The 27871-nt window shown below is 41.3% G+C and overlaps 1 protein-coding gene across 1 annotated transcript in view; it reads right to left on the reverse strand.

Moving 5' to 3' along the window:
* The window catches only part of TMC1 (transmembrane channel like 1), a 308867-nt gene that overhangs the window by 210280 nt on the left and 70716 nt on the right, over window positions 1-27871 (reverse strand). Inside the window, exon 4 of the mRNA XM_079791452.1 lies at window positions 9696-9764. The gene's annotated coding sequence lies outside the window, so the exon portion shown is untranslated. The remainder of the gene's footprint in view (window positions 1-9695; window positions 9765-27871) is intronic.

Genomic DNA, 27871 nt, shown 5'->3' on the forward strand with positions numbered 1-27871 from the left:
GAACATACTGCAAGATAATTCATAAGAAAATGAAGGAATAAACATCAGTTGTGGGCAATCATATATCCTGGCTGCATCTACTTATCCATTCTCATTCCCAACTGGTGTTCAGGTGTTGGTCCACACAAGATAACTGTCCCTGCTGTATCCTTTGTTTCACTGCAAGATCATTTAGCTATGAAGTTCTTTTCTTTGACTACGTAGCTTGCAGCCACATAAAATATTCTGCTGCTCTCCTACTGCCCTGGGCTTGGAAAAAAAACCAAGAAGTCATCTCATACATCCCTGTCCAGATACACCTCAATGATATTTTCTTTATTCCCAATTCATGATACTCATGTAGCAATTTGGAGTTCTGCCTTGTTCCCCAGACCCTATATTGAGACTTTCTGACCTTCATTCCCAAAACCTATTGTGGGGAGGGGTGGAGGAGTAGCTCTATCCTCTATCCTCAGAACTGGCAAAGCCCTTATCAGCGATCCAAGTATTTACTCTCTCCTGATGTTCTCCTTTCTTCTGGAAATATTTATCTAATTGCAGATGGGGAAAACTGGTTTAATATGATAGTTTTATTATAAATTTTCTCTCTGATGCCCAGACCAGTGGATTTATTACTGAAAGGACAAACACTAGATTCTCTGTTAAGTGTTCTTCTGAGTCTCTCCATCCCAGAAGCAATGAATGCCATTGAATAAAACATAGTAAAGACAAAGAAAGAAGAAAATCAACCTGGGAACACACTTGAACAAATATCTCAAAATATTATTTTAGAACATATGAAGCCAAAATTTTTGACAAATGCATTTATATTATATATTTTATTTTATTTTATTTTATTTTATTTTATTTTATTTTATTATACTTATGTACTAAAGACAATATACAGACATTATTTTATGTGCACAGGTTTACCACAGCAAAATTTATTATTTGCAAAGTCACAGGAATTTGTGGCCTGATCGCCCACAACTGCCTAAATACCTAAATTTCTTCAAACTAACTTTTAAATGTTCTGGGCCCATATTTTATCACTAGAGGCCCGGTGCACGAAATTTGTGCATGGGGGGAGGGGTGTCCCTCAGCCCAGCCTGAACCCTCTCCAATCTGGGACCCCTTGAGGGATGTCCGACTGCCCAGTGGGATCGGGCCTAAACGGGCAGTCGGACATCCCTCTCACAATTCAGGACTGCTGGCTCCCAACTGCTCACCTGCCTGCCTTCCTGATTGCCCCTAACCGCTTCTGCCTGCCAGCCTGATCACCCCGTAACCACTCCCCTGCCAGCCTGGTTGATATCTACTGCTCCCCTGCCAGCCTGTTTGCCCGTAACTGCCCTCCCCTGCAGGCCTGGTCACCCTAACTGCCCTCCCCCGTAGGCCCGGTCACCCCTAACTGCACTTCCCTGCAGGCCCAGTCACCCCCAACTTCCCTCCTCTGTTGGCCTGGTCACCCCTAACTGCCCTCCCCTGCAGGCTTGATCGCCCCCAACTGCCCTCCCTTGCAGGCCTGGTGCCTCCCAACTGCCCTCCCCTGCTGGCCTGATCGCCCACAACTGCCCTCCCTTGCAGGCCTGGTTCCTCCAAACTGCCCTCCCCTGCTGGCCATCTTGTGGTGGCCATCTTGTGTCCACATGGGGGAAGGATCTTTGACCACATGGGGGCAGCCATCTTGTGTGTTGGAGTGATGGTCAATCTGCATATTACTCTTTTATTAGATAGGATAGAGACCTGGTGCACGGGTTGGGGCCGGCTGGTTTGCCCTGAAGGGTGTCCCGGATCAGGGTGGGGGTCCCCTTGGGGTGTGGTGTGGCCTGGGCGAGGGGCCTGTGGTGGTTTTCAGGCCAGCCATGCCCCCTGGTATCTGGGATTTATTTATCTTCTACAATTGAAACTTTGTAGCCTGGAGTGAAGGCCTATGCTGGCCAGGGCTGCAGAAGCTTGGCTTCCTCCATTGCCTGGGGAAACCCTAGCCTCCTGCTCTCTCCAGCTCTGTGGCTGCTGCCATTTTTGTTGGGATTTATTTATCTTCTATCATTGAAACTTTGTAGCATTGAGTGGAGGCCTAGGCTGGCAAGGGCAGGTGGAAAACTTGGCTTCCTCCATTGCCAGGGAAACCCAAGCCTCCCGCCTGCTCTCCGTGGATGCAGCCATCTTGGTTGGGTTTATTTGCATATTCACTCCTGATTGGCTTGTGGGCGTGGTCATAGCGGAGGTATGGTCAATTTGCATATTACTCTTTTATTAGATAGGATACTTTTAAATAGATGCATAATTCTATAATGTTTGGCCTTGCCCTGTCTTTATGCTTCTCACACCTTTTACTAGTACAAGTACATAAAAATAGTAAGAAGTGATTTTGCAATTATTCATCTAATCCTATTAAGAAATCTATCATGTAAATGTGACAAAGGTCATCGTGAAGTTCAGTTTACAGGCCTAGCTGCCTCAGGAATCCAGGAAATTTAGCTAGTATCACAGACTCCCTGAAGGAAGAGAGAAAGAGAGCCAAGTCTTGGGTCCTCAGATTCAGAACCCTTTGGGGAATAGAAGGGCTGCCCTAAGTCCTGTGGGGGAAAGGCCCCAAGAAAATTGTAATACTGAGGGACATGAGCCCACTCTCAGGTCTCAGAGAACAGGTACAAGTACTATCTAGAGGGGTAGAAACCACGAGGCCATAACGGGGTGGAGGGTGGGGGGTGGGGGGTGGGGGGTCCCTCAGTACTATTGTCCTTTAGTGAAAGAGCTCCCAAGTCTATCTGACAGAAGTGGAAGCCCTTTCTTCTTGCAACAGAAACAGCCCAGTGATTGCAGCTGATAACAGTGGCAGCGGGGAACAATAACAAGTCCTCTTACAATAAGCAAGGGGCAGAACAACCACAGCTGTGGCAGCAGAACCAATGAGGCACACAGGGAGCAGGTGAGGTCTGCAAAAGGCACAGCAGGGGTGCTGGCAACCACAACAGAGAGTCCAGCAACAGGAGGAGAGTGAGTCACTCGGGGCCTGGGGGAGGGCAGAGGAAAGAGGCCTCTCTCCTGATGGTAAACATCCCCACCAGGACCAGAGCCAAACCAGGAAACACCAGCATAACTACCTCTGGTTGCACAGCCAGTTCCTACAGAACTGCTACATCAGAGTATCTGGAAGAAGAATCTAGGAATCGGACACTTAAACAAGTTTTTAGGGTGATTTTTTTTTTTTTAATCAGTACTGCCCATAGATCTGAGCAACTGGGAATCCTGCCCCAGATCCTAAGTTTTAGAGAAACTTCTTCTAGCCATGGTCCTCACAGGGCAAAATGTCCTAGGGGTCAAGAGAACATGCCCAACAGGACCCCATGCCCACCTAATACATAAGCATTCCCCACCCAGACCATGCTCCTGGTACCCAAGACCCTGGATTATCTGTCCAAATGACATAAAGACCAATTCCAGGGCCTAGACAGATCTCTTCTCTCAGTCTATTTTCCCACAGGTGGACCAAGTAGGAGAACAGACTAAAACCAAGTACTTTCCAAGGAGGCTCGGTGGGCATGGAGCTAGACTTGCCTGGTGGGCTGACCACTGTGATCTCCAAGCCTCTCACAGTAGAGCAAGAATAGGAGTAGGAAAAGAATGGGGCCCTCCCCCTTCTCTCTTTCCATCTGCACTGGTGCCATGGGCCCACAGATATAATAATCTAGCCTAGAGACTCATTATTTTTTTGCTGTGTTTTTTGTGGGGGGTTTTTTGTCATAGGGGTTTTATTTAATTTAGTTTTGGTTTTCTTTTGTCTTGTTTTACTTTGTTTTTAAGAAACAAAGAAGGAAAGAAAGCTCTTAAGAGTCAAAAATGCCAATTATAAAATGAACGAATGCTAGAATTTAATCCTGCTGTGACTCTACAAGTTCTTGATTTTTCCCTGGCAACTGAGGTCTTGAAAAACAAAGCTTGCATGATTAAGTGGCACCCTAAAACTTTGAGTTCATAGAGTTCATTTAGTTTCAGTAGTATCTTGTTGCACATTTTTCCTGTGCTCCCATTGTTCCTGACAGTGAGAGAATCAATAATATAGGATTAATTTCCTCAAAACAAGGCCATTGGATAATTCAAGTTGTACACATGGAATGCAAAAATAACAGCTGTGCAAGGGAGTATGTTATTCTAAGAGCTAAAGTGGGTGCCCCAAATGTACTAACTATAATAGGAATTTAATGAATCTTCAACAAGATCCTTTTCTTCTATTCTCAGGGTTGCCACCTTCTAGAGAATGCACACACTCACATACCCTCCCAAACGAAGGCCTAGTGCTTTCAAGGTTCAAGGACAAGCAAGACTAGTGGGTGATACTTGGTGCATCAACATTTATTTAGGCTTTAAGGAATGTTTGTTTGTTTGTGTGTTTGTTTCATGTCAGCAAGGGGAGAGCACAACAGCTCAAAGTGTTTTTCTTTCTTTCAATGATGCTCTAGCTACTGAGCTTCGTCACCTATGACAAGCTTTGCATTTGTCAGTCACAGCTGGTCTTTGATAAGCTGTGTATAGTCAGTGTTCCTTTCTGGGTGCAATATTGAGCAACAAAACTTGGGAAGAGATCCAATTATTCATACTGTTATTAAAGTTAGACATTTGTTTTGCCCTAAATTTATCAGACCGAAAGCTGAAGGCATCTGAGTCAGTACGGGCAACTATCTGGGTACTCTCTGTTTCCCTTTTTTGCCAATGAAGTTGTGCCACGAGGATAAAGAGCAGCACAGATAGGAAGCAGTGACCTAGGAGTGATCTGGGAAATTCCAGCTGCCCTCCTGCCCTACTTATTACGAACAGAGATGACTCACTGTTAGGAAGCACACAGATGTTGACTTGGCCAATAAAATCCTTTGCAACATTTAACTTTTCTGGACCCTCACTTCCTCTTCTGGGAAAAATAAAACAGCTTATTATATTTAGACACCTACATAGTATTGTTCGATACTGGTATAAAAGAATAGGCATTCACATCATTTTTCAATGTGCTATTTCTTATGTCCTTGAAACCAGCCTTCTCCTGGAACATATGTGTCTATAGAAGACACATTGTACAATAGAAACCTCCACAACCCAGGCTCCTGCTGTGCAGATGTGTGGTGGTCTGCTGCTTGAAAGACATGGGAATTTCAGGTAAGCACACCTACTAATAAATCCTGATGTGTCCACCCAAATATAGGCATCCAGAGACTCGGGTTGTAAACCTGGCTCTACTGAGTAGCTGTGACCTCACTTTCCTGACCTGTGAAATCAAAAGGTTTGACTCTGAAGGCTCCTACCTCCTTTATTGTTTTATGATTCTATGGCATTAAAAATAAAAACTAATAGCGCCTACCCTCTCTATTAGCTATCTGCCATAAGAGTAAGCACTTACCAGTTTTCTTTCAGTGTAAGAGGTAAAAGGTATGGGTTGGGTAATATTGGGTCAAGGATAAGACACAACTTGTAATGGAGTTAAAAACAATTCCTTACTTACCTCATTGGGCTGCTGTAATCATCATATGAGATCACATCCTTGAGAAATTTATCATGAATTGTGCTCTATAGAAACATGCTATAGACTGATTGTGTCTCTTCAAAATTTTATGTTGAAACCTAATCCCCAATGTGATGATATTAGAAGATGGGGCCTTTGGAAGGTGCTTAGGTCATGAGGGAAGGTCTTCATGAATGGAATTAGGGTCCTTACATAAGAGACCCTGAGACTCCTTGCCCCCGTGCCACGTGACGTCACAGCGAAAAGACAGCTGTCTATGAACCAGAAAGTGGGATATCACCAGACACTAAATCCGCCAACACCTTGACCTTGGACTACCCAGCCTCCAGAACTGTGAAAATAAGTCATTCAGTCTGTGATATTTTGTTACAGTAGTTTAAATGGATTAAGGTAAGATGTTGTTACTATTACTAATAACAAATATAAATATATTTTATCCAACAAACGTTGGTCACGCATCTTCTATATATTAGGCATTAAGAAGACACTATCCTGTTTTCCCAGGGCTCACAAGAAGTCAAAGGAACTCTGCTAAAATGATAACAATATCCTTTAAAAAAATCTTTTTTTACCTTTATGAAAAGCTTGAAGTTAAATAAAGATCAAATTGCTAAAGCTATTTTCTTCTCTATTTTCAAGTTTTACACATAATTTTAAATGTCCCTGCCCCAAACCTGAAGAAAAACATACCTGAGATTTGGCAAAAGCTCGATTGATTTCAGTGCTAGGCGAAGAAATAAAAGGTGCTACCATCTATTAACTGTTGGGACCAAGGATAGAGGCAAGTTTTTAATGGACTCCCCAGCTATGACAAGAGAAAAATGGATTAATTATAACCTCACTGTAAAGGGTAATAGAAGACTGACCTTGGGCTATGAAAAATGTGTCTGTGGCTTTGGATCTGCAAAGCCCACTACCCCGCTCCCCCCCGCCCCGCCCCGCCCTTTGCACTTTACGCTTGGGTAACACGGCTCTTACCAGCTTCTAGGTCCCTTTAAATAGCATGCTGGTTCAAACCTCTGTGCATTTTCTCATTCTGTGCCCTCAGCCTGGAATAAGTAATTCCCCATCAGTCCTCGCTCTTCCTCCCTCCTTGGTCCTCCTCCTTCTCCCCTCTTCTCCTTCACTTCTCCCACAGGCTGCTGCTCATTTTTGAAGATTCCACTCCACTTTATTTCCTGCCCAAAGTCTTCCGAATTCCCTGCCAGCCCAGTCTTTGTGAGCGGCCCCTTCACTGCACTCCTACCAGCTCTAGAGCATCGCGGCACTTATCACGGTGTGTGAGAAACTTCTGTATTGTGTCTGTTCCTTCCTCTAGCCCAGTGGTTCTCAACTGGAGGAGATTTTGTCCCCGGGGGCACATTCCATCTATCCTTTTTCTCATTTCTTTGCCACCTTATACTTCTGGTTTGGACTCCTAGGCTATTTGCTTTCTCCTCCAGCCTCTCATTGGCATGTCTTTAATCATTTTGCATACTTCATTTTTGTGCATCTTAAAACTTTTAACCTTTCACCTGAAAATAAATGCTAAAAAAATATAATGCTTATGAATATATTATATACAATATTAAGTTCAAAATAGTATGTTTCATGTTGTATATTATAGATTTGCTAAGCTTAATTTCAAGATTAAATAAAACACATGGAAGTGCATGCATTTATGTGTACACAGCCTCTCTGTACCTGTGGCTTCCTACTGTCAACAATTATAAGCTCATAGGTGTGGTTTTCAAATAATCACTGGACATATATGTATGTCTGTTGGTGGGGCTAGTCATTCCTACCAAATGTTTGGGAAATGTATTTAAACACACAAAATAGTTCCTCCTATGGAAAGCATAATAGTGTCTTCTCCCACATCCAAGAATAATAATTAACTTCCTTCACAAAAGAATATATTAAAGCAAAGCAAATTGAGACCTTACTGAAGAAATATTTCTATTGGGAACATGAACTAATGGGTAACTTTAAAAAAGCTCTCACAGGCATTGTTCAGCCATTATGAAAACAAAGACAGCACAAGAAATAAACTGCTGATGCCAATTGACCTCTTAAATTAATGACTGAATACTATATACTATGTAATTGAGAGAGATAGAAAGAGCAATGATGAGAAAGAATCATTGATCGGCTGCCTCCTGCAACCCCCCACTGGGAATCAGACCCGCAACACAGGCATGTGCCCTGACGGGGAATTGAACCGTGACCTCCTAGTTCATAGGTCGACGCTCAACCACGGGCCACGCTGGGTGGGCTGATTTCTTTTTTCCATCTCTTACTCACTATGAACTTTTCAGAAGATCACTTTTCCTAATTTTCAATAAGAAAAGTATAAACTATAATTTTAGACTTATGAACTACAAATTATGAGATTATTTGCTCTATTGCAAATTTAGCTTGCTTGCAGAGGGGGCATGATTTAAATGTGTCTGGTCCTTTCTGATTTTTATAACTCAGAGCTCTAATTCCTGTTATCTCAGTTGACACCATTATTTCAGGGACACAGAAATTTAAAAGTAGATGCTCAAGCAAGCGCCTCTTCCTCATGCCGGCCTACTTTAAAAACGGAGGAGCTGTTTTCCAAATCCTTTTTGTAATATTCATGTTAATACATCTTGGGCTCTTTTCAGAAGTTATTCTTGCCAAAGACCCTTTGAAACACATCTGAGTTCTCACCATTCTAATAAAGAAAAAAAATGTCATACTAAGGCGGGGGCTGCCTCCTCAGCTTTCTGTACTTCTTCCTAAGTTTTACTGGAAAACCTTCTCCTATATTTCTACTTCTATAGCAGTCCCTCACGTGTATCAGGTGGTGACAATGTGCTGTTTTATATGCATTAGTCTATTTAACACTTAATGCCACCTTACAAGATAAATACTAATATTATCTTCATTATAAAATGGAGATGAGAAAATGGAGGTTTCCAGAGGTTCAGTCCCTCATCAAGGTCACACAACTAGTGAGTGATAAGGGGAGGGTTCAAATCCAGGTCTGACAGCAGAGCCAGAGCTCTTAGCCACTAAGCTGAACTACCCTTCACCTTTTCTTATATCCTTTTTCCTAACCTCCAGTTACTTCTGTTTTCTAACTGTTCTCAATTAAAGTGACTTACAATTTCTTAATATATATATATATATATATATATTTCAGAGAGGAAGGGAGAGGGAGAGATAGAAACATCGATGATGAGAGAGAATCATTGATTGGCTGCCTCCTACATGCCTCACACTGGAGATCGGGCCCGCAACAGGAATCGAACTGTGACCTCCTGGTTTATAGGTCGACGCTCAACCACTGAGCCATGCCAGCTAGGTGACTTACAATTTTTTGATATGGAACTGGAATTCAATATACTGGAATTTTTTTTGACTTATTGGGGTAACATGTACACTCTATTTTTAAGGAAGCAGGGGCAAAAAGGAAGAAGAAAAAAAAGTGAGCTCTGTTCTCAGATAATGTAAGACTCTGGACTTAAATATTAAACAACTGAAACCTATATGTAGAAACACTAAAACCAATACCAATAAATGTGTTCTTCAGATGTATCTCATTGCCTTGCAAAAAGTAGGTGCTTGTTGAAATAATTGTGGAGCCAAATGAGTTCTGGAAGCATTAAGAGGATCTGATTATGGGTATGAACAGTGTTAGATGCAAAATGAGTTTATAAGAAAATATGGATAACTTCTTTATGATAATAAACAGTAACTCCCCACAGTACTTCCCCATAATCAAAAAGTTCCAAAGGTCTTGTAAATATTGTGAATATTAAACAAAAGTATCCAGCTGAAGACAGCAATTTATTACAGTGAGAATTGCCATAATTCAACTAAATGTTTATTTGAGTGCCCATAACAGGCAGAAACTGCACAATTGATATTTTAAAGTCTTAATTTATTCACAATACTGGCAAAAATCCCTACATAACTATTCAAATTGTGGTCAGTATAAAATGGTAATGAGTGTAACCACATTTTATAAGCTTACTTTTCTCTAAATTAGAAACATTCTGAATTGGAATAGGAGTTTGTGATTCTAGGCTAACTTATATCAAGTACCTATTTATTTCTGCTACTTAGTATTTTAAATATAAAGCAAGCTATGTCTTCTTCATAATCTTTACCATGGTCTCCTGAATTTAGTGTGTTTAAAATAACTAAAACAAAATGGGCTATGGATTCCCATGTCACAGTAACTCACCCGGATCTAGAAGCTTCCTTCCATAATGGAAAGCTCTAAAGTCCTCCTCCCAAAGAGTCCTCACTGCATCTGAAAAACAATGAGATCACATTTATCGCCACACATGTTAAGACAGTTGATTCTACCAACAAACCACATTTCCACTGTTTCATAAATAATCTTAGAAATTAGAATCTATGCATAACTTCTCAACTTCGAAACATTATTATCTTGCAAAAATCATTATAACAATATAATAAAAGACTCATGAAATGGAATCTATTTTCCAACAATCAACATTTATCATATCAAAGGGCTAAGATGATCACATATTTCAGAAAAAAATATCATATACCAAGCAAATGAGAATATGAGAAAGAGTTCCACAAAAAAGTAGGACCAAGTTGGGAAAGGAAGTCATTTACAAGGGTGTCAGGTAGTGTTATTTTTTAATTTTTAATTCGTGAATCTGAATATGTCACTCTACTTAAGCACCTCAACCGTTTCCCATTGCCCACAGTATAAAACCTAACTCCCTTACCACAGCTCTCAAAAACTGGGTTAAAGCTCACTTCTCTAGTGTTGTCCCTCATCACTCTCTAAATCAGTGGTTCTCAACCTTTCTAATGCCGCAACCCTTTAATACAGTTCCTCATGTTGTGGTGACCCCCAACCATAAAATTATTTTCGTTGCTACTTCATAACTGTAATTTTGCTACTGTTATGAATCGTAATGTAAATATCTGTGTTTTCCGATGGTCTTAGGCGACCCTGCTAGAGGCTCTCAACCTGTGGGTTGTGACCCACAGGTTGAGAACCAATGCTGTAGATGGGTCACAACATTAGAAAGGTTGAGAACCACTGCTCTAAATGCTCCCAAAATTCTTGTTATACTAGCTTTCTTGTGGCTCTGTGAATAACCCACAGGAAAAGCTGCAGAAGCTTCCATCCAGTTTGATGAATCCTTGTTTTTCCACATAGAGTTTCCCCTAACTGAAATGGCCTTCCTTACCTGACTCTCTGCCCAACCCAGGCTAGGAGAGCCTTCCTCTGAGAAGCCATTCCAAACCACTTTCCCAAAAGTTACTCACTCTTTCCCCTTTGTCACATAGCATTGCTATTATATTATTTATTGCAGCTATTTGTTCCCTTTTAAGTTGGGAATTCCTGCATGGCAGTTTGTGTCTTAATTACCTTTGTATCTCAGGCCCTGGCAGTTTCAGGCATATAGGTATGTTTGATAACTGTTAAATGTTATATTGATATTGTTGAATCCTAAGTAGACACATGATACACATTTGAAAATCATCCCTGTATTTTAGTAGCTGTAAGTTTTAATAAAATTGGCCTTCTAACAATATCTATGTATATTTTCCTTCTATTATGTTTTGCCTCACATCAAAACTCCTTGCTTTTCTACTGGGTATAGTCTATCTCTTATTTTATAAGTATTCAACTGGCTTCATTGTATAGCAACATGATGGCTAGCAAAAGAACACAATCCATGGAAACATCGCACCTCTTAAGAACTAAAGCTATCCAAAGTTATAAAACCAATGTGTGTGTGTGCGTGAGGGGGGAGGGGGGGAGATTGAGAGAGAGAGGGAGAGAGAGAAAGAGGAGAGAGATACAATTGCTATTACATAATTTGGAATGGAGGCACCAGCTTAAGTTCCATTTCAATTGTTTTATTTGTTTGTTTGTTTATTGTTTGTTTATCAAGAGCTGTCCCACAAAGGTTATCAGGAAACTACTAATCCTACATAATAAAATGGTAATATGTAAATTACCATCACTCCACTACGCCCATGATTGGGCCAGCAGGAGGCGCAGGGGGCGGGACTCAGGGTGGCGGGGGTAGCTGATTGGGCCAGCAGGACGCTGAGCTCGCGGCGCCACTGGCGCCGCGAGCTCAGCGTCTGTGCCATGGCTGCTGGAGGCTTTCGGAAGGCCTGGGGCACCGGCGGACAGCCGGACAGCTCCCCCGCGATCAAAGGCCAAAGCGGGGGACCTGGCCGGCTGTCTGCTCCGGCGCAAGGCCTTTCGAAAGCCTCCGCAGCGCCGGAGGCTTTCGGAAGGCCTGGGGCACCGGAGGACAGCCAGCCCGCTGGTGCACCAGGTGCATGATTAAATCATGCACTGGGCCTCTAGTAAAATTATAATAAACTAGAGGCCCAGTGCACGAAATTCGTACACGGGTAGGGTTCCTAGACCTGGTCGGCGATCAGGGCCGATGGGTCTTCCAGCTGCCGGCCAGGGCCTTCCTTCCCCAGCTGCCAGCTGCTGGCCAGGGCCTTCCTTCATTCCACGCTGCCCCCTGGTGGTCAGTGCACGTCATAGCGAGTGATAGAACTCCCGGTCTCCCGGTTGAACTCCCAAGGGGATACTTTGCATATTAGCCTTTTATATATATAGATATAGATAATATCACCCAATGACTCTTGACTTTTTTACCTGTGGGTACAAATTGTCAGCTACACTTTTTTAACTGTGAATACAAATCATTGGTTATACTCAGACTTGCTCTGGAAGGAACTGAGGCCCTTGCAGAGTATTTCTCCCTCCCCATTGCCCGGTATGTCAGAATCACTCAGGGAGGTCTTATGAGGTATTTCTCGTCATTGCACACTGACCCCAACAGTGGTGGCACTGTTAGCCATGCCAGAACTCTGCAGACCACGCTCCTCTCACTGCTTTTCATCAACCCCAGTTTATTCCCAGCCAGTAAAGCATAGAGAATGGCAGGTAGAAAATATCCCTATCTGTTATGCCCTCCTTGAGGACTCTCAGGAATATTGAGCAACAGGAGGGGAAGGTAAACAACAGTAAATTCCTGGGACTGAGGGCTGTAAAGATAGTGAGACATGTTGTTTTCTTTCTCCCTGAACTGACACACAAGGTGATTTTATTAGGACAGATTTTTAGTATCAGCCGCCAGACTTGAACACCCCTTTCATTCTCACCAGTCTTCTGACCTTTGGCCTGTACCCGAGTCTGACTTGTTCAACTGAACCTTTTCCTTAAGGTGAGTTCGGTTTTTGGGACTCCACCTGGCTTCACATAATTTATCACCTTGTACTCCTACCTCCAACACATGCACACTCCAACCTCACATCTACCAGATATACCAGACAACATCTGACCCCCAAGTGTGAACTTCACTTCGGTTGTTTATTTTTTTTCTCAGGAAAGTTTCTCAACACCCTCTTGGAATCAGCAATCACAAAGATTATACTCCCAGGAAGAGGAGTGTCATCTAATTCCATGCAACCAAAGTATATAAAACTCAGCCTTGAATCTGAGATGACTCCCTCCAAGGCAACAACTATCAATATAAGAAATGTCATTACTGACATTTCCAGCCTCACTCAGTTCAAACTGATAGAGCGAAAACTGCTGAAAAGGATGCCCATAAATGGCTGGAATTTGAATTAGACAGTCATTGAAAAATTAAGTGGTAAGAAAGTAATGAAACCAAATGCATTTGTTTTTCTCCATGTACTAAAACACATTCTCTTCTTTTACTTGGCAAATCTTATTGATATAATATAATTACAGGTACCTCCCTTTCTTTGATGGATGGCATTGGTTTGCACAATTGCCTTCTGCCACTGTGCCACGCGTAAATATTGACAGGGATGCAACATGCTCCATAAATTAAGGTTTTAAATCCAAGAGCTAATTTTGATATCTAACAAAATTGGTTTACATCAATGCGATTTCACTGAAGATAAAAATAGTCTGATGAATTTTTATAACTCCATAGGTCAGAAATAGTAGAGTATGTGCAATTCCTAAATTAGAAGGAGCCTATTTACCACTGTGCTTTGAATTCTTGATCTCGCTATGTAACAGTAGCTCCTCTTTGAAAAAAGCTTTGGATAAAGGTCAGCTATTTCAGATGACGGAATGGGAAAAAGCACTAAAGTAATTTCCTAGTGAATGGATCTAAAATATTATTCATTATGTCGTCTGGGTATATACAATGATGGAACTTACAAAATCATTTATTTTTGTATTGGCTACACTTTGACATTATAGATCAGATCAAAATGACACATAAGAGCAGAAGGCCAGTTGCCCTAGGTGCATATGTATTTATCTTTCCACTTTAAATGCTTCCAGATGTTACAATCGAATAGGGGAGAGCTGGTTGAAGTTTGTTGTTTGTTTGATCTTTTTTGACCTGCATGGAGTCACTTAAGTGAACCTCTCAGGTAAAACAAACAAACCAATAAATAAAATATAACGATACAGAACAAGCACCCACCTATGTGTCCTGGGAGAAGAGTATGAGGTCTTTGGTTTTGTTCCAGCAGCTGAGTAATTCTGCCTGAATCCTGATAAGAAGAGGTTTTACTTGGCATGGAGGTGGCCCAATCTGTATCTGAAGCCCAGCCCCTGAACCCTAGCCAACACTTAAAGTGAAAGTATCTAATTATAGAAAACAGAGTAAAAAATTGGAGAAGTCTGTGGAGACTGGTGGCTCAGAGCCAACATTAGTGTCTACATGCTTATGAGAGAGGGCCAGTTTGAGCAGTATGGCTAATGTTGGAAGTTCCTCCAAGCTAGGCACCCAAGCACAGCAAACAGTCACTGAGCATTAAAATGTGTGGTTCCCGGTGTGATACTGTGATTTAGAATAAGAAATTTATATTTGTTCTATGTCCCCTTTCCTAGTACAGAACTTCTAACATCCTTGGAATTTCCTAAGTGGTGAGAATGATGTGACTTTGGGAATAGCCCTAGGTCACCTAAGGATGGTGACTGGTTGCCAGGAGAACAAACCCTTTGCAGCATTTCGGTCAATAACAGACCTGCCACATATATAACAGTGGTCCCACAAGATTATAATGGAACTGAAAAATTCCTATGGCCTAGTGAGACTGTCACAGTCTTGCCCCCATAGCACAAGTAATAGATAGTTGCCAAGCAACCTGACAGAAGGAAGCAGTAACCCCACCCATGGAAAATTCCACTCCCTGAACCCTTCACAATCCCACCTTTTCTTTTAAAGCCCACTTTGTCTCAGCTTATAACAGCAGCCCAGGGCCAGCCCCCAAGCCAGTTCATAGAACCTTCCTTTCCTTTGTGCTGTCTCACTTGTGCTTGAGCATAAGCTTAATAAAATCTGCCTGGAAATTTCTCTGGAGTTTCCTCTTTATTTCTATCTTGGGGAACCCAAGAACCCCAATACTGGTAACATTCATATCTTTCCCTATGCATCTCTTCCCTGGATATCCCTGAGCTATGTCCTTTTATAATAAACCATTTAGTAAGTACATTTCTCTGAGTTCTGTGAGTCTAGCAAATTAATTGAACCAAAAGAGGGGGTCATGGGCACCTCTGATCTATAGCTAGTTGGTCAGAAGCACAGGTGACAACCTGAACTTGTAACTGGCACCTGAAGCTGGGTGTGGCAGTCTTGTGGGACTGAGCCCTTAACTTGTATAATCTTATGCTATTTCCAGATAGTATCAGAATCAAGCTGAATTACAAGACCCCCCAACTGGTGTCAGAGAATTGTTTGGTGATGTAAGGGACCCCCCCCCCCCGCCAAACACACACACACACACACACACACACACACACACACACATTGGAATGAACCTCTTTACCCTGGTCAAACACCAAGACCAACCAGACCATCCCAGCAACAGTGCAGCATCTATCAGACTATGTGGAGCCAATCTACGCCCATGAAATTAAGTAGCAGCAAGAAGCAATAGCAATATGGTCAGACCTAACAACAGCATAGCCATCGCCATCACCATCTTTGAACTGGGATGCTTATACTATTTGGGGGAGGGGAGTCACTAAAAGAAATATTAGAAATCTTACTAATAAGTTCTATGGGAGTTACTCATACAAAAGCTCAAGTGTTTCACACATAAGGTCAAGTACTTCAGATGCCCATGGTTAGTTAAAGAGCCACATTTACATTATAATTCAGAATGCACTAGTAAATATCTGCTCCAATAACTTTTAATTAAACTTTTATAATGTTTGACTTGCCCTTGCCATGTAAATAAAATCCAGCCACTAGCTAATAAAGTAGAAAACACAGGAACTGGGACAGGACACAAAAACAAAAATAACTAAATCACTTTTTTTTAGCTTTACCTCTCTTAACAAGGCCAGAAAATAGTAGAGTGAATGGGTGACTTTGGTTGAGACCAAAATGTTTCAACAGTGGGAACCACAAAAAACCCAGCCTCAGGCCCATGTAACCACACACACACACACACACACACACACACACACACACACACACACGCTCCTCTAAAACATCAGGCATCACATGTCTAGAGATTTTTTTATATACGTCATGGTTAAGAACTGACTCCATAGAAATGACATCTTAAATTCTAACTGGTAGCTAAGGCCTCTATTATATGAGTCAGACTTTCTGTTCTTGTTAGGAGAGTGGAAGGAGAGCAGTACATCTTGGTTTATTTAGTTTTTCTCCAAATCTACTTATCAGCTAAGGTTACTATAAAAGTGGAAGTTATGGGATGGTTGAGATCTCTGTTTTAAGCAACAGAAGATATACGGTGGTTGTCTATTTATTATTAAATTTCCTTTCCAGGGAACAGCCATTAAAGCATTTTTTATAAGTTATTTTTCAAATCCACCTGGATCGTTCAGTATCTTCTCTTGCTTTGGGGATAATTTGGGGAAATCTATTGCAAGCAGGTCATGAAGTATGGGATTTTAAAAAAATGCAGTTAGTCCCTTCAAAATCCTTTAGTCACTACATTTTATTTTGTATTATAAATTTCCCATACTCATCTTGAACTCTCCTCTAGCTCCTCTATCCCACTTTACTCTCACACCCATCTGAAAGATAAAAATACATGAATGATCTCTTTGTCTACTCAGACTTGTAGAGTATTAACAACAACTTCGAAAACCTTGTGGTAAAACTAATCTAACCTGTTACATCATTTAACTGTTGTGACCCATTTTGGGGTAGTACTTCAGGACTTACAATATTTTCTACTTCGAGCCTTATACAACCCAGTGAGGTAGATACAAGAGGAACTGTTATGACTCCCATTACACCATGGAGAAAATTGCGCCTCTCAGAGGCCAAGAGATGTCTAAAGCCAGCTAGCTAGTAAGGGGGAGTGCTGGCTTGCCTGTGTGGTTTTTACTATGCTATTTTGCCTCTTTCCAACTCTAATGTGGCCTTCCACCTACCATGTTTCCAGCATATTTGGCATTTGTATTTTCTCATTGAACATAAGCCAGACAGCAATAAGCAAAATAGGCAGGTTGCTCTGAATATAAGTAGCATTTAAATCTGTATGAAGATGGCATGTAGCTTTTACAAGAAATACCATGTATATCTTGCAGCCAAAAACTCAAGTATCAATTAATGTTTAGAGCAGGGAAAATGAGTAGCCCAAGGAATTTTTCTTAGATTCTGTGGTGAAGCTCTGCCAATAAAACTCTTACTTTTATTGATGGTATTGGTGCTGAAGATTAATTGAAAATATGCTTGTATTTCCACAAGTATGTTTACATAGTATGTTTTTGCATTTCATGAGCCTTTATATTGTTGCAGGTAAGCACAGTGCCTTGAATATAATAAGCATTCTGTAAATATTTGGTTTTGTTGTTAAAGCACTTGACAGGTACCTGAAAGCCACCATTGGTTCTGGTTTAAAGTGGCTAGTCATCATGTCTCAACAGAAGGCTAAACAAAACTTCACTGTAGTTTCTGATAGGTACATAGATACAGTTTATTCTTTAACAGATTCACTAACAAAGGTTATTATGTTCACAATCCTATTTCCAACCATAGCATTTGTTGATTAAACTAAGTCTCTAACTTATCAATCATTACAAGTTGGTAATAAACCTCTCTGCATGGTTTATTTTAAGATAGAGATTTATTTTAAGGACTTGGCTCATGATTGTGGAGGCTGGGCAAGTCTAAAATCTGATGAGGAAGGTGGGCAGGCTGCAGAACCAGGAAAAGAGTTACAGTTTGAGTCCAAAGGCAGTCTTCTGGTGAACTAGGAAGTGCCGATGTTGCAGATAAAATCTTCAGGAAGTCTGCTGGCAGAATTCCCTCTGGCTTGGGGGACATCAGTCTTTTGTTCCATTCAGGCCTTCACCTGATTAGATGAGGCCCACCCATATGATAAAGAGCAATCTGCTTTACTCAAAGATTTAAATATAAATCTCATCCAAAAACACTCTCACAGAAGGATCCAGAATAATGTTGACCAAATATCTGGGTACCTCATGGTCTAGTCAGGTTGATACACACAATTAATCATCACAAGAGGTCTTTCCTCTGTGTTTACATCCCTAGTGACTCTCTGTGTCCAAATTTCTTCATATAAAACCAGTCAGATTGGATTAGGACACACCCTAACAGCCTTACTTTAACTTCATCACCTCTTTAAAGGCCTTATCTCCAAATACCCGTCACATTCTGAGGTACTCTCCAGTACCTCAGCGGGCTTTGACATATGAATCTGCAGGTGGGGGTGGAACAGGGGCACTGATTCAGCCCATAACACTGTGATTACTGCTACCCTTGACTACACTCCCACCACTACTACCGCTGCACTGCTCTTCATTCCGATTATTAACCCTTCCATAAAGACTCTTCCAGTTTCGATGTCCTGCATTTCTATAGATTATATACACATGGCACCATGAAACTCTCTACCAGAGCTTGGATAGCTATTGGAAAATATTTAAGGATACAAAAATTTTGGTCAAAGAGGAGATGCCAGAGTCTAAGAAAGTTAGACCAGGAAGATGGAAAAAACCAAGACAGCCCATCAAAGGGGAGCTTGGACCGGTTAGTGCTCCCCAACAGGAGAGTGACCCCGCTGGGGGAGCCCAAACATTCTGGCACTAATGACTCCACAGCGATTATTTGCTTGTTAGAGGCCATGGGGTTTATCACTTGAATGGCTGATCCAGTTTTCTCAGTAGTAAGAACCGAAGGAATGTTTACCCTTTATTTCCCTTATAGGCATTAATGATATAATTATATTTACCAATTCTATGGTAATCCCTAAAAAACAATTGAGAAATATTGCCAATGAAGGGGTAGGTGGTGAATCCAAGTGGAAAACACTCCAAAAACACATGTACCGTATTTTCCGGCGTATAAGACGACTGGGCGTATAGAAGATTTTCCTGGGTTAAAAAGTCGTCTTATACGCCGGAAAATACAGTACATTCATACCTCACAGATGTTTTAGCAGACAAGGAAAAGAACAGGTTTTCTCTGTTTCAGCTTTTATTCCATATGAACTAAATTGTGCACACAAAGACAATAAGATTCCCAAAGATGAACAATGAGTCATGCTTAAGTTGTGTCTCCCCTTGTGCCTCATTCAGTGTCTGTTACATCATCTTTGTTCAAAAACATTTGCTGAGTTTAGTTAAAAGAAGACTTGAAATTCTGATGATGCTAGGTCTACTGTGGTTCTCTCTCTCATTCGAAAATATCTACCATGTTTAGCCACCCTGCTAGCGATCAAACAAATCAAGGCCACAATGTAGACTTACCCTGAAATCTGAGTCCATAACACAGTCAACAGTTCAAGTCAGCCCAACAGTCATTATTCAGCCTTTTCTATGTGTCAGATGCTACAGAGCTTACCATCCATTAAGGCAGAGAGTGTGCACATGAATATACATAATTCAAAGCAATTTGCTCTATTAGAGATATAAATCATGTACTGGGCCTGGGGACCAGGACTAGGACCGGCAGGAACTGAAATTGGTGTTAGATTATGGAGCAGTTTGAAGGCTGAGCGCTACTCTAATCACCCCTGATAAATTCTACTGTTGCCATTCCTAAAGGTTGAAAAGATATGGAGACACGAAGCCTAGACAGCCTTATTACCTTAATAGGCACAGAATGGAGTCGTTTGATAGCACTACCACACTTCAGGGAATAACACCATTTCAATGATAAAAAGCCCAATCTCATCCTCTCCAGAGCATTGGGTTATGAACAGTTATGTGCCAATTTCTTTGTATTTTAATCAATATTACTAAAGCAAGTATGATTTAAAAATTTTAATGCCATACACAAGAAGAAAAAATTATTAAAGGGGGATATATACATAATCCCCCCAGGCCGCTATTTGGTAATTACAGGACTGATTCACCCCACCCTGTTCCCCTCCATCTCTTGGACTGACATGAAAGGAGGGGAAAGAATCAGTTGAAAGAGGACTCACAAAAAAGAGCTGTGAGAGAGGGAAGATAAAGAGCAAAACCCATACAGTCTGAGAAGAGAGAGTTTGGGTGGGGGTGGATGAGAATGGGGAAGGGGGCAGTTAGCTGTGAATAAGAAAATGGGAAAGAAATGGGAAAGGGGGAGAAAAAGATATGATGGTTATAATTTGGATCTCCATCATGACTTCTGAGAGGTACAAGAAAAGAACAGATTTCCTTTTTAATTTGGAAATTAAGAGACCAGATTGCCTATTGAACTGTGCTTCTTAAATGCTACACTCTTCAGAGACTGAAACCTTGGGGTCCCCAATTTATTAGATTTGCAATAGAACATAAAATATTTTTGTTAAGGTGAAATGCAATACATGTGTACCAGACATTTCCTAACTAGCGATTAAACTCTAATTTAACCCAGAAAACTATTTTCTTAACCTAGTGATATAATTTCAAGACAGTGAATATGAAAATGAAACATCTTAGGGATTTTAATTAGGACCTGGGTTTTTGTTGTTGGCGTCTAACTACCTATAATTTTTCCCAGAAGCAAGCTACTTGAAGTATCTAGGTCAGAAATTAAAACCACTCCACACCGACTGAATCGTAAATGCAAGCAGTTAATGAAAGCTTTATTTCTTTACAATCTCTGGAATACATTAGCCAGTTAATGTTGATCCTTTAAAGTGCTGTGTCTTTTATGTGTAATAAAAAAGATATATGTGTATGTGTATTCATGCCACATAAGTAATATACACTGACATATTTACCAAATTAATTTAAGTCTGTAATAATAACAATGCCACACACACACACACACACACACACACACACACACACACACACTCAGAGTCTGATGTTTGTTAATTGTTAATATCTGACATCCAAAGTTCGTGGAGTCTCAAAGCTATAGCCCTGATAATTAAAAAACAAACAAAAAACTGTTCACTGCTCAGTGCTCTGGGAAATCTATACCTTCCCCAGAGCAGGCTGAGATTAAATATAGGTTAAAGTTACTGAGCATTTGCATCCAGACCCAAGACAGCTCTACAAGCAACTGGGTACGTGGGAGGATCATACAATCTGCAGCAGATAAATTCGTGTCAAGAGCCCCTGGCATCTATAAGATCAGCGTGGAAATAGGAATCTGTGTTGTAAATTGCTTATCACCAGGGCTTCTAACATTCCTCATTTAATGGCCATTATCATAACAACCAGCTAGCACTGCTAGCTCAGAAAATGAGTACCTCTCAGCTTTGCATGAACAATAGTAACATGTGGATGTGTATATATAATAAATGTAAGACTGTGGTGGGGACCCTTGGTAGTTTCACTTAAAGAAAGAACTTCACCCTTAAATTAAATAAACAATAAACATAGTTCTAAATACCAGTTCTTCTATTCTCTGAGGAGGAAACGTGAACATGGGGCGCACCTCTCTTCTTTTGGTAAAGAGTGAGGGAAGGGAATAAGGCTGAGCAGCAGTCCTTACCTCAGATTCTAACCTCGAGTCCATTTCAGGCCCTTGCCATGTCCCAAGAAAGCTGGGGAAAAAGGAAGAGAAGGAGAATGGCTCCAGAATCAACCTGGGGCAGAGGTTGATCCTGGCAACCTGTAGATAGATATGTTGTTTGGCAAACAATGTGTTTTCAAATGGAGAAAATTTACATTTAAGATAAATCCAGATTTCCAGCATTTGGGGGGGAAAATAGAAAGTCTGGAATCTCTGAGTTCATATACTCACTGCAGCTAGCTGAGTAGTTCTTGCTACCTTTAGATGGGGCAGGTGTTCTCTAGTTTACCACAATCCTTATCTCTCCCTATCGTCTGTCACCGGAGCCATTTTATTTGTGTGTGTTACCTGCTGGACCTGCTAGGCATGAGGATGTAGCACACTGTATTCCTATATCTCCTAAAAGCTCCAGGCAAAACTCTCTGGAATTTTATGCATTCATAAAAGATTCTGTAAGTTCCAGATCTTCTGAGTTTCAGATCTGCTTTAGGGTTGGCTGCCAGGCATGGAACCTTGCCTTATTTATATTTGGCTCGCTCATAGTCCACACAGTACCTATCACATAAAAGGCACTCAGGCCTGGCCCGCGTGGCTCAGTGGTTGAGCGTGGACCTACGAATCAGGAAGTCACGGTTCGATTCCCGGTCAGGGCACCTGCCTGAGTTTTAGGCTCAATCCCCAGTAGGAGGTGTGCAGAAAGGCAGCCAATCGATGATTCTCTCTCATCATTGATGTCTCTCTCTCTCTCTCTCTCTCTCTCTCTCTCTCTCTCTCTCTGTCTCTCTCTCTCTCCCTTCCTCTCTGAAATCAACGTTACACACACACACACACACACACACACACACACACACTCAGTAAATGGATCATAATAACCTTTACAGAGCTTTGAACATATTTAGTTTACTCAAATCTAAGCCCATGGACCCTGTGTTGGCCTTAAATTGAAATAGTCCTGGATTGACAGGGGATCACAGAGGCTGTATTGACATGAAGGTCAGAAACCAGACAACCTGCACAATGCGGGGTAAATGGGTATAGGAAAAAGGACTTGCCTGGTGCAGAGCGGGGGAAAACTTCCCTCTACCCTCCTAGGTTCTGGGCTGGGCCTAAGAATTAAACTAACAGAAGAAGAAAAATGTGCAAATGTATTTAATAATTGTATATGCACATGGGAGTCATTAAAAGGAAAATAAAACATTGAAGAAGCCATAGGCCCAAAAGCTTATATACCTTTTAAAACAAAGAATTGTGAGGATGTGACAAGACAAAGGGGCTTGGGTTAAGGACAGTACATTGTGGGACAGGGAGCAGGAAATAGGTGGGAGAAACTAATGGGAGATAAGGGTTATTTTAGTAGGTTTGTTTGTACAGGTCCATTTCAGTGTTGACTCCCAATGTCTGGCGATAAGAAGGTTCATCTCTTTGTGGTACAGGGAGGGCACTTTTATCACAGGACACTTTATGGCCTGCTTTTAGGTAGAAAGGGGGAGGTCAAAGAGCCCTTCCTGAATCTGCTGTTTCTCAAGCACCTCCAGCAACATGCCAAAGTGTTATGTTTTGAGTTGGCGTATTCTGAACCTCTTCACTAGGCATCAGAAGTCCTGGCTATATTGGTTCCATAAAGAAATACCTCTGCATTGCCTACTGTGCGCTAAGTGCTAAGGATACACGAATACAATATCCTTTAAAGAGTCCAACCAGGGAGGATTCAAATAATAGTTTCAGTAAAAACCATGTGGGCATGTCATTTTAACTTTCCCGAACTCTGTTTTTCACCAGCAAAAGTGAGAAACAGCTAAATCAATGCGATTGCACACTTTTCAAACTATGAAACACGAGTAAAATATAACAGAAGAGCCTGGGCATGCCAATCGGTCTCTTCAAGCTGATGGACAATACAAAAGAGGAGTCTAAGAGGCAAGAAGAGAGAAGTGCTGGCATGATCTAAATGTCCCGCCTCCACATGCCAATCTCCCCCATCTCCTTCTCACCTGCAGTCCTACCGAGGAAGGCATGCCTCAGATACCCAAGGACTGAGCAAGGCATTGCTACTGAATCCCTGGGTTACAGTTGCATCCATGGAGGTAAAATGAACCATGGGAGAGAGGCACTCAGCAAGAGACAAGTCCATGAGATTGACGCAAAGAGAAAGAGTCTATTTCTGTTCCAAGCCCATGCTAGCTAGGATTTCCAAGGGAGGCCAGCTTTAACCATCTGCCAAGTCAGAGAGCGAAAGCCACCTGGCCAGGAAACCATGCTCTTATCCTTTTATCTCTCTGCTCTCCCACACACATTTGACCCTAGAAAGGAGGTGAGCAGGGAGCATGAAGGAGAAAGAGGAGACAAACTTGCTCCCTCTCCTACTGTAGGCTTCCGGCTGGAGAGCTTTGATATTTGGAGTTTTGACTTTGCAGGGCTCTGGATATTGTCAAGACTAAATTAAAGCTATACTTATGATCTAAAATGACCACAGGACTATTGTTTACCTGACTGAACAGAAAAGACGTGGGAGGAGCCCAGACCTTCACCTAGGGTCAGATGAAGATTACCCCGCCCCCAAGAATAAAAATAAAAGTAGGAAACATAAAGATGCATTTGATCAAAATCCCACATGTTGTACGCCACTCATAAGTACCATCTAACCAAGAATAATTCTGATAGGTGGCAGTGTTATTTCCTCTTCTTGAAAAGCAGCTTTTAATAGTGAACTAGTCCCAAAGTTGCCATAATTGGCTTTTTCTACTTTCTTCTTCTTAAGACAAAGTATGAACAAAGCCTATTGATAGAATGATAATGGTTCTAGGTTATGGCACAGATCTGAGGTTGAAAGGCAATGGAAGAGCCTTGACAACAATTTTATTAGGGGGTTGTGCTCCTCCCTAGTAATGCCAATTCAGCCAAAATTCTTCAAATTTTGGAAGTATGAGCGGTCGCTGTGCTATGCCTCATGCCTCAGTGCTCAAGTTTCTGTGATCTGTCAGTCAAGTGGAATCCTTAGAAGCACCAACTGGCCCCACTTGGCAATGAAATTGAGTGTAGATGGAATCATTATGCTATGCACCTGTGCCTCTATGCCACCCTAATAAAATTTCCAAAAGACAGCCCCCATTTTCCCCACCATCCTACTCAGGAAATTTTAATTTCTTCTAAAGGAAATTTTAAAGGAAAGCTTTGTGACTCGAGTAAGGATTACACTCAAGAGTCTGCCATTTGGGGTATTCCTTAAAAAATTCTAATCTGCCAATAAGTCATCCTGTGATTAATATAGTGGCTTAAATAGAAATCTGTCTAAATAAATTAGGTTTACTCCTTCCCATTAGCCTTGAAAAAAATATAGCCCCAGGGAGACTTAGGTATAAGTTGTGTATAGAAAGCAGGAACTTCTTTTTTAAATTAAGAGTTATAAGGATGGAAAAGAGAGAGGAAATTTCCTTCTCTCCAAATGTACTCTTCTAGACTTACAACCTTGATTTCTTCTTTCAGTTCTCTCCTATGCACTCCTAGTCTCCAAATTTTATCCAGGACAGTTTCAACATTGATAAAGCACCTTACTTAGTGTCTACCGTGTTGTTGCCTTGAAGCCATAATGCTTATCTTTTAGACAATTACTGTGGCCTCCTTCATCCAGCCAATTATCAGTGACAGCTATGTTTAAAAACAATCACTTTAGTGTCAAGAAGATCACTGCTAATTAAAGTCAATCAGAGTATCTGCTGAGTGTTTGGTGTCTGTTCATTGTGTGTTTTCCTAAGATCTCCTTATCCCAAAGTTAATTATACCAAAAGACAGCAGATTGTCTGAACCTCAGGGGGGATTATTCCTCAGTTTGCATTTTTGCTGTTATTCTTGGAGCATTACTCATGGTCATTTGTTGAAGAAAGTATCTTGAATAGGAGACAAAATTTACAGTAAACGTTTTAGATTTTGAGAATGATAATTAACATTTACTAACAGTATTAAGTAAATATGTATATAGGAATATATGTTACTGCATTTTTATCATAGAGGCATACCAACAGGCTTGGAAGAAATTGGAACTATAAAGAGAAACTTTTACTCAACTCATATATTATATGATTAAGAGAAATATAAGGCATGGATCATGCCCTCCCAGACCACACAACCTAATTGAATGTGTTTGAGTCTTTAGAATTTCAGGGACCAATAACTTTTCTGGAGGGAAAAAAAATGGGAAGGGCAGACAAAACAAAAATGCCAACTTTTTCTTCTGTCCAGCTAAACAATAAAAATTACTAACATTTACATAGGGCACTTTGTGTGCCAGACACGAGTATATGGCTTTTATTTATTTATAGTAATTCTTCTAACATTTTATAAATATATAAAACATGGTTAATTATTAATGTCATCAACATATTATATTATTAATCTATAATAAAAGTGTAATATGCTAATTAGACCAGACGACCTTCCAGACGAAGCCAGGGCTGTGAGGGAAGCCCAGGTCCCGGGTGCCGGCAGCAGGAGGGAAGGGAGGCCTACTCTTGCACGAATTTCATACATTGAGCCTCTAGTATTTATATAATTATATATACACATATGTGTTATCTTGCCCAATTTTCAAGTCCATAGAAGCCAATGACCTCAGCGGTCCGGGGATTTGAATACAAGCATTCTGGCCCCCCCAAAACCCTTAACCATTATACTACCTCACATCAATTAATCCCCTTAATTCATTAAATTTATCTTCATACTAAAAGAGTAAAGAAGTCAACTAAATACAAAATGAAGAACTCAGTGATTGCCCATTACCCTTAGTAGGAGGATAATGTCAAATTCTGCAAGTTGAAATTCAAGGAACTTCTTGGTCTGCTTCCAATATGTTTGCTACCAATAGAATGGAAGCTTCCTTGGAGCAAAGACTTTGTCCACATTGTTTATTATAGCAGGGCAATCACTGGAGTTCCATGGCCTGTTATTCTAGGTATGTTAGCATCATCACAGAAGCCTGTCTTTTCATTAGATTCCAGGGCTGAAATAAGTCAACCATGACCCTCAGATGAGTAACCAGTCTTCTGTGCGTAGGTGGAGAAAAGAAAAAGGAAAAAACTTACCCCATTTTAGACTATAAATGGGCAGTTGAAGATGATGTGTATTTATTTCTTTAACCAAGAATGCAAAGCACCTTTTAAGCACAGTTCAGTTTGATTTCCAGTAAGTAGTATAATATCAAGATGTGTGTGTGTGTGTGTGTGTGTGTGTGTGTGTGTGTGCGTGTGTGATTGGGCAGGAGAAGAGGGAATGAAAAGCAAATACAATTCCATTATTTTTAATGGATTGCTAACTTTTGCCCCCCGTAGAGACTTTTTAGCCATCCCTTTCTACCATGTCTTATGTCATGTCTTGGTATCCAATTGACCCTACCAGAGGCAAGCACATGAACTCTTTTTAGGCCTCTAGGGTACCATTCACATCACTCAGTGCATTTTTGGCGCTCTATTCTATAAGTAGACCATACAATGCTATTTAGTTTAATACACTAGTGACATATAACACAGAAGTCTTGGAAGAGTTAACCCCGTATTACTCCCCCAACATTTGGCTTAATGCTAGAAATTTACTGAGAAACTGGAGAGAATAGAGCCCAATATCTCATGAACTGGCACAAAATTATGGTGACATAAGCAAAACCAGACAACATTATCTTTCGTATACAAATAGAAAAACTAAGAAGCCCAAGAAGGTTTTGCCCACAGTCACACAATGAACTGGTCTCAGAGCCAAAACTGTTTCCAGGTCTCCCAATGTTCCATCTGGAGCTCTGCCTATGGTTTCCTCTAAATTCCAACTCATGTAGGGAAGGGGCAGATGAAAGTGTGTGAGAGGGCAGAGGTTAACACAAGAGTCCTGTGGGCCCTTCCAGGTCCAAATTCTATGTCTCTTAACCCCCCCCCCCCCCCCCGCACCACCACCACCACCACCACCACCACACACACCTCCATTTCTCTGAAATGCAAATGCTGACCTGTCCTACTGTAAACCCTGCTTGAGATTAAACAGAATTTTAAATAGAATCTGTAAAACCATCCCTTCCAAATTTCCTTCCTGGACAGCAGTTACAGTCACCTCTGACCACACCAAACCCAGTAGCAGCCTTTCCACATTTTATCTCCGTTCCCATCAGCATGCTTGCAACTTTCCATAGTTTATTTTCATCTCTCCCTCACAAACAAGGCCTCTTGTGAAATGAGAGAAGACAGGGCCAGCACACTCCCTCACCTGCTGGCTAGAGAGGAAACACTGCCCAAACCCGGGGAAGCCTGCAAAGGGGTGGGGGTAGGGGGAGAGGTACCCGGTACCAGGAGGCCACACAGCTACTTTGCAAGCAGGCACCGCCCACTGGATTCCTTAGGAGACCAAAGTCTCAAGTTTAAATAACTTAGTAGTTGGAGAGGGGGCTGGGAATAAAGAAGGTGGGGGAATTGCCATGATTTTGCGATGAGACTAG

This window comes from Cnephaeus nilssonii, assembly GCF_951640355.1.
Source record: "Cnephaeus nilssonii genome assembly, chromosome: 14".
In the NCBI taxonomy this organism is placed as follows: Eukaryota; Metazoa; Chordata; class Mammalia; order Chiroptera; family Vespertilionidae; genus Cnephaeus; species Cnephaeus nilssonii.